Below are 8,726 nucleotides of genomic sequence, written 5' to 3'. Positions count from 1 at the left end.
GTAGGGTGCAGGTCCCGTATCATGGAAGTGTACACCAAGTGCTGATAGAGGAGGCGCAAAAATCTAGGTTTTTCATTCATCTCGGGGCGATGAAGATGTATAGGGATCTCCATCCTGATTACTGGTGACCCTGCATGAAGCGGGATGTAGCCTAGTATTTCGAGAGATGTCTGACCTGCAGGAAGATCAAGGCAGAGCACCAGAGACCTCACGGCAAGACGCAACCGTTGGACATCCCCATTTGGAAATGGGAAGATATTACTATGGATTTCATCACCACGCTGCCTAGGACCGCACAGGGAGTGGATTCGATATGGGTTATCGTGGATCAGTTGTCTAAGAGTGCCCATTTCATACCAATCCAGGAGAGCATATCAGCCGAGAAGTTGGCCGAAAACTACATACGGGAGGTTGTGGCCCGACACGGAGTGCCAATCTCCGTGATTTCTGACAGAGACGTACGGTTTACTTCCAGATTCTGGAAGAAATTTCACGACGAGTTAGGTACTCGTCTGCATTTTAGCACTGCCTTCCACCCGCAGACGGATGGTCAGAGCGAGCGGACCATCCAAACATTGGAGGATATGTTGTGGGCATGTGTATTAGACTTTGGTGGTAGTTGGGGTACCTATCTCCTTTTGGCTGAGTTCACTTACAACAACAGCTATCACGCGAGTATTGACCGCCCTCCCTTCAAGATGTTATACATGAGGAAGTGCAGGAACCCGATATGTTGGGACGAGGTTGGACAGCGGGTCATGGGGAGCACTGAAGTGGTGCTCAAGACGATGGAGAGGATTCAGCAGGTTCGGAGCAGGCTTCAAACTGCTCAGAATCGGCAAAAATTTATGCCGACAATTGTCGTTCAGACCTGGAGTTCCAGGTCGGAGATATGGTCCTCCTGATGGTGTCACCTTGGAAAAGTGTCATCCGATTCAGGAAGCGGGGCAATTTGGGCCCCAGGTACATTGGCCCTTTTCGAGTTGCAGCCAGGGTGGGCAAGGTGGCATATAGGTTGGATCTGCTAGCCGAGCTTAGCCAGATTCATAGTGGATATTCAGGTGGATGATAGTCTGAACTACATCGAGCGAACGATAGCCATTCTAGATAGGAAGACGAAGGCACTAAGGAACAAGGATGTAGAGATGGTGAAGGTGCAGTGGCAGCACCGCAAGGGCTCAAAATTGTCACACCCCAAAACCGATAACGGCGGAATACGTTTCGGGGTGGATGACGTAGTGAACAGTATCATCACAATTGCATAATAGTAAAAACAAGAAACATACAACCATTGCATTTACATAGCAAATTTAATTACAAGTGTGTTTTGTAATGTTTAACAATCACCCAAAAGTAAATCAAAAATAAGAGATGGGTCTTGTGTGCTCCACCTTCTCCAAAAATGCCGCGTCTGTACCTGTCTATCTTTGACCTGAAGATACAAGTTGTTTTGAAAACGATTATCAACATAAAGCTGGTGAGTTCATAAGAGTTTAGTGTGAGTTTTTGTATACAAAGCATTAGTACGAAAAATGTATCATTTATATTCATAAGTAGTAGAGACTTAGAAAAATCCCATATTTTTCCAGAAATACATTTTAAGTGACAATCGGTGAAAAGTATACATTTCTTCATTTCTTTGAAACCGTTTATAGTGAAGTATATCGGCAAATCTCCGAATAATAAATGTGATAGAATAGGTTAGGCCTGAATTTAGTGATAGAGGTGCAAGCTTCCTTTAGTGATAGATACTTACTTACTTCGGGATGTAGTTTAACATTTAGTGTAGTATTTTAGAGTAATTGTAGTGTATTCTTTGTATTTTACTAATAGTGAGGATAATAGAGGATCCCATGACTTTCCCAGTCATGCACAACATAGTGAAGTAGTGGCATCCCTGGGCCTGCACGGCACGGACTGAGATTAACAGTCGGGATGTAATAGCGTCTGCCCCGTATAGATCTATACATGTAGAGTCGTCTCCTTGCTGGAAAACTCCGGGCGTAGTGGATAGCGAATAGAGTATCTCGTAGCGGGTTAGTGTATTATTGTTTGTTTAGTGTCTTCTCTATTGTTATAGTGTAGTAATCTCTTAGTATTGATCATAGTGTATTCTCTTACTAGTGTATCGTCTAGTAATAGTGAGTATTATAGTGTAGATAGTAATGACTTTAGCGAGTAGTAACTGTAGCAACCGTAACCATACCTATTATGGTTATCTTAGTGGGGATGGTTCTTAGCACGTTAGTGACTTTATCGTTAAGTGAAAGCAGTAACATTTGTATCCCATACTGATATACAGATATATATAACTAAGAAATCAACGACAGTCGGACGGATAACCACTACCCTAAGCCCACAATCAAACAAGAACAGGAAATAAGGCGAGATATCGGTCCTAAGTCCTCCAAGTCTTACTTATATAAATATATCAGAGTGGTTACATTTTATAAGTAAATTTATTAAATAAGAGTATTTTTCCAAAAGAACATTTAAATTCTGATTCACTGCTTAAAAATAGTTGAAAAGGGTAAAACCCGTTTTTAAGGCATAGGGACAAATCACATGTGATTTGAAATAAGGGTAGTGAATCACATGTGATTAATCCTTGTAACTCGGAAATCGTTATGTAAAACTTTACATAAACATTTATAAGCAACTTGTATCTCCCCCTTAAAACATTTAAAACATTTGAAAGGTTCATTAAAGGGGTATGAACTCACCTGAAATCGCGGAAATCGGGTGAATCGGGTAAATCGGGTAAAAGTGTCGATTGAGCGTTTGGTACCAAATAACCACTTGAACACCTTTTAGGATCCTAGTGTCATATGAAATATGTATTTTGCAAGAAGTTAATCATCTTATGCTTTTCATTATAGTATTTGGACATTCTAGCATCGTTTTCGGGGTTTTAAGGCCTAGAAAGGGTTCCCGGGAGTGGTACAAGGCCATGGATGATTTACGGGAGGGTCCATGAGTTCACTCTCTTAGAGTTTATGGCCTAAAAGCCACCCATTGGGAGTTTACGGCCGTAAGCCCCCTAGGCTTGGCCGTAAACTCTTGTGACACTCCAAAATGTGTGTTTAGGTCCTTATCTCACTTCCTTAATTTAGTGGTGTGTGTTTTGAACCAAGAGGGAAGGATTAAACATCATAATTTGTGACATTTTTGGGGAGTTTACGGCCAAGACTTGATCTTGGGTCGTAAACTCCTATAGATCCTTCAAGATGTAGGTTTTATTTGTACAACATGGTTTCATATGGCTTAGATAAATCCTAGAAGGTCCTATAGTGAGTTTGGAACAATTTGGCATGAATTTTTGGGGAGTTTACGGCCCAAGAACATCCTTGGCCGTAAACTCTTCATTTGGTATCAAAATGAGATGTTTAATGGTACAACACACTTCCAAAGGCCTTAGATAAATTCCTTTCATGCATTAGGGTAGTTTAGGGACTTGTTTGACACAAAAGTTTGGGTGTTTACGGCCCAAGCTTAGCCTTGGCCGTAAACTCCTCTTTTTGTGTTCAAATGATGATGTTTAATGCACTTAAGCCTTCCTTGTTGTCATGTCTAAATTACCAAACACCCTAATTGATCTTTTGGGACTTAAATCATGGATTTGTGGGGTGTTTGAGGTGTTTACGGCCTAAGCACAAGCTTGGGCCGTAAACTCCTTTTTAAGCATCATTTTCTTGTGTTTTTATGTCCAAACTCTTCTAGTTATAAGCCTTAATTAGTATACTAGCTTAAAAGAAGGAAAAACTTGGTCTTGGGCATGGTTTTGGGGGTTTACGGCCTAAGGAGCTTCTTAGGCCGTAAACTCCTCTTTGGACCTTGATTTCTATGATTTTTGGCCCCTAAATTCAATGAAGCATGACTAGATTAAGATAAAGGATGAGTACTTACGTTTGGAAGTCAGAAATTAGCGGAATCGGGGCCGATTTCGAGTCTAGAGAGAGAAAGTAGAGAGAGAGAGTGGATGTGTGGTAAATGAGTGTTCAAATGATGTGCACACCCATTGCATATGTATCGGGTATCGCACCCGATACACGGCTACCCGATGTTTAAAGTTAACTGGGTTAAAACTTTTTACCCGGGTGAAGTGGTTGAAAAGGTAAAACAACTCTATTAGGTTAAACGGGGTTAACACATACGAGTTATATTTCTTATGATAACATCAAACCATGCATAAATTTAGATATTCGGATATTGACGATTCCAAATATTACCTAAAATAACGTATAGTGACATGTTCCGTTAGTGAAAATGGTATTTGTAACGGAAATGGATTTGGGGTTGTCACATCATCCCCCCGTTAGGGAAATTTCGTCCCGAAATTTAGAATACAGACAGATACGTTACTACAATACTAATAAGTAAAGAGATGAGGATATTTGAGTTTCATTTGATCCTCGCGCTCCCAAGTGAATTCCGGTCCTCGCTTGGCGTTCCACCGAACCTTCACAATTGGGATGCGACTTTGTTTTGTCCGCTTTACTTCACGATCCAACACCTCCGCAGGTTCTTCCACGAAGTTGAGGCTCTCATTGATCTTGATCTCATCGAGGGGGATCACGAGAGTCTCGTCAGACAGACATTTCTTCAAGTTTGAGACGTGAAAGGTAGGATGTATGTTACTTAGCTCGCGGGGTAAGTTTAGTTTGTAAGCTACAGGGCCGATTCTAGCAAGAATCTCAAAAGGCCCTATGTACCTTGGGTTTAACTTTCCTCGCTTCCCGAAGCGTATCGTGCCTTTCCAGGGCGAGACCTTCAGAAGGACTCAGTCTCCCACCTGGAATTCCAAGGGTTTTCTTCGTTTGTCGGCGTAGCTTTTCTGTCGATCCCTAGCGGCTTTTAGTCGTTCACGTATTTGTACAATCTTCTCGGTCGTCTCTCGAATGATCTCTGGACCAGTGAGGGCGCTGTCAGGAACTCGTCCTTTAGCTAACTGAGTGTCTCCCACCTCGTCCCAACACAACGGGGATCTGCACTTCCGGCCGTAGAGGGCCTCAAATGGAGCTGCCTTGATGCTCGTATGATAACTATTGTTGTAGGAAAACTCCACAAGAGGTAAGTATGTATCCCACGATTTCCCGAAGTCGATCACACAAGCTCGCAGCATGTCTTCTAAGGTTTGGATCGTCCTCTCACTTTGCCCGTCAGTCTGCGGATGGTAGGTTGTACTCATATCCAGCCTCGTCCCTAGTGCCTTTTGTAATGATTGCCAAAATCTAGAGGTGAATCTACTATCTCTGTCTGATATAATAGATATAGGGACGCCATGCAATCGCACTATTTCTTTTATATAAGTCCTAGTGAGCTTTTCCATCTTATCCGTCTCTTTGATGGGTAGGAAGTGGGCGGACTTGGTCAACCTGTCAACGATGACCCAAATGGTATCTAATCCACCTGCTGTCTTGGGCAGCTTGGTGATGAAGTCCATTATGATTCGCTCCCACTTCCATTCTGGTATTTCTGGTTGTTGGAGGAGTCCTGATGGCTTTTGGCATTCTACTTTGACCTTCGCGCAAGTAAGGCACTTACTTACAAAGGTAGCGATCTCCGCTTTCATGTTCGGCCACCAGTATAGCTTTTTGAGATCCAGATACATCTTATCTGAACCCGGGTGGACGGAGTAACGAGTGTTGTGTGCTTCCCTCATAACCAAATCTCTGAAACCTCCATGGCGTGGAGTCCAGATTCGGTCCATAAAGTAATAGGCTCCGTCACCCTTAACCTCCAGATTTTTATCCATTCCGCGCAGGGATTCTCCCGTCACGTTTCCAGGCTTTAAAGCTTCCAGCTGAGCCTCTTTGATCTGCGTGGTTAGATGTGAATGTATAGTCATTGTCAACGACTTGGTTCTTCGTCCGGAATATTCTTTTCTGCTCAGGGCGTCCGCTACTACGTTGGCTTTCCCCGGATGATATCTAATTTCACAGTCGTAATCGTTAAGTAATTCGACCCATCGACGCTGTCTCATGTTGAGTTCTTTTTGGTTCAGTATATGTTGGAGGCTTTTATGATCAGTGTACACCACGCTCTTCGTCCCATACAAGTAGTGTCTCCAGATTTTTAATGCAAAGACGACCGCTCCTAACTTGAGGTCGTGAGTAGTGTAGTTCACTTCATGGTTCTTTAGCTGTCTCGAGGTATAGGCGATAACCTTGCCTCGTTGCATCAAGACACAACCGAGTCCCTGATTGGATGCATCACAATATACGACGAAATCTTCTGTCCCTTCGGGAAGGGATAATACTGGTGCGGTGCATAGGGCTCGCTTCAAGGTCTGAAAAGCCTTCTCATGTTTCTCTTCCCAGTCGAATGATACACCCTTCTGTGTTAGCATGGTGAGAGGTTTCGCAATCCGAGAGAAATTTTGGATGAACCGACGGTAGTAGCCAGCGAGGCCTAGAAATTGACGAATTTCCGTAGGCGTCTTTGGTGCTGACCAGTTCTCAATAGCTTTGATTTTGGAGGGATCCACGTGGATTCTGTCTTCACTGACCACGTGCCCTAAGAATTCAACTCTCCGGATCCAAAACTCGCACTTAGAGAACTTTGCATACAACTTCTCGGATCGCAGGGTTTCCAGGACTAATCGTAAATGATTTCTGTGCTCTTCCTCGCTTCGAGAGTAGACAAGTATGTCGTCAATAAAGACGATGACGAACTGATCTAGATATGGACGACATACCCTATTCATCAAGTCCATGAATACCGCGGGGGCGTTAGTCAGTCCAAAGGGCATCACTACGAACTCAAAATGCCCGTAACGGGTTCGGAAAGCTGTCTTCGGAACATCTTCCTCTAACACCCGTAACTGATGATACCCCGATCTAAGATCAATCTTGGAGAAGTAACTTGCTCCTTGGAGCTGGTCGAATAGGTCGTCGATACGAGGGAGAGGATAGCGATTTTTGATCGTGAGTTTATTGAGTTCCCTATAATCGATGCACATCCGAAATGACCCGTCCTTTTTCTTCACGAACAAGACCGGAGCTCCCCAAGGTGAGAAGCTTGGTCTTATAAAGCCCTTGCTGAGCAGTTCGTTGAGTTGATCGGATAGTTCTTGCATTTCGGCGGGCGCTAGGCGGTAGGGCGACTTAGCTACGGGGGTAGCTCCTGGGATTAGGTCGATTCTGAATTCAACCTGTCGTTTGGGAGGTAGGCCTAGAAGATCCTCCGGAAAGACGTCAGGAAAATCGCATACTACAGGAATGTCTTTTGGATTTTTCGATTTCTGGTTAGTGTCGACGACGTGAGCAAGAAAGGCGCGATATTCCTTGTGCAAGTATTTCTGAGCCTGAATACTAGAGATGATACGAAGGTTTGTACTTGGCTTATCTCCGTATATCAATAGGGTTTCTCGATTCGGAAAGTTCAGGCGAATGGCTTTCTCGGAGCATAGAATGTCGGCGTAGTGAAGGCTTAGCCAATCCATACCAACAATGACATCGAAATTTTTGATTGAGACTGGTATAAGATCGATTAAAAAGGGGTGATCATCTAACGTGAGAGTACAACCTATATAGATTTCATTAGAGCTTTCTGTCTTCCCATTAGCCATTTCTACGACGAATGTTTCTTTTAGTGGTTGAGGGGTTTGTTTGAGTAAGTGTTTAAAGTTTTGATTTATGAAGCTCCTTTCTGCACCACTATCGAATAAGACACAGGCATAAGAGTTGTTGAGAAGAAACGTACCCGTGACCACCGTGGGATCGGCTACTGCTTCATTGTGACCGATAGCTAGTAACCTTCCAGTTCCCCCAGCATTTGCAGCCTTCGGACAGTTCTTCTTAAAATGGCCCGCTTCACCGCAGCCATAACACGTCGGGGTCACCCCCGTACCAGGAACCTGTGTGATAGGTTTGGGAGGGGCCTTGCAAAATCGGACAGTATGGCCCTTCCGTCCGCAGTGGGAACACTGCAATTCACGGCATGGACCGTTGTGGTGAAAAGGGCACTTGGGACACTTAGGCAAGTTCCCACTGTAAGCTTTCGGTGGGACTGGAGCAGCCGGTGCGGCTGGGATGGTGGCAGCATGAACCGCCACAATTTGCTGATCCTTGGGGGCGGTTTGAATTTTCTTGCCTTTCTTCTTATCCCATCGTTTCCTCTTTCTATCATATGATCCGGATGGTGCAGTGGTTGTTGTGGTTGTTGTTGCTGGAGTGGAGGAGATTTTGTGGTTGATCAGACTCTGGGCCAATTCCTTGGCGCTGTCAAAAGTGGTAGGGCGTGAGGCCAGAACATTTCCTCGATACGGGGGCACTAGACCCCAGATGTAACGTTCAATCTTCTTGCTTTCAGAGGGGATCATGTTGGGACACATAGCCGCCAAGTCGCAAAACCTGGCCGTATAAGCCGTTATGTCGGTCCCCTTCATCTTGAGGTTCCAGAGTTCTTCCTCAAGCTTCTGAACTTCGCCCCTAGGGCAGTACTCTCCTCTCATAAGATCTTTTAGAGTGTCCCAGCCCATGGCATTGGCTGTGACCAAGGAGAGTGCGTTGACATGGCCATTCCACCATGACAAAGCTCTGTTAGTGAGGGTAGCAGTAGCGAACTTGATTTTGCTCTCTTCGGGACAAGAGCACATCTCGAACACCGCTTCGGTTCTTTCGAACCATTGGGACAATGCCAGAATTCCCCCGGTACCATCAAAGAAAGCAGGTTTACAATTCATGAAGTCCTTATAAGTGCATCCCTGCACTCGTTGGTGGACT

This window comes from Lactuca serriola, chromosome 6 (assembly GCF_051521515.1).
Source record: "Lactuca serriola cultivar US96UC23 chromosome 6, Lser_US96UC23_V15, whole genome shotgun sequence".
In the NCBI taxonomy this organism is placed as follows: domain Eukaryota; kingdom Viridiplantae; phylum Streptophyta; class Magnoliopsida; order Asterales; family Asteraceae; genus Lactuca; species Lactuca serriola.
This window is presented reverse-complemented; position numbering follows the sequence as displayed.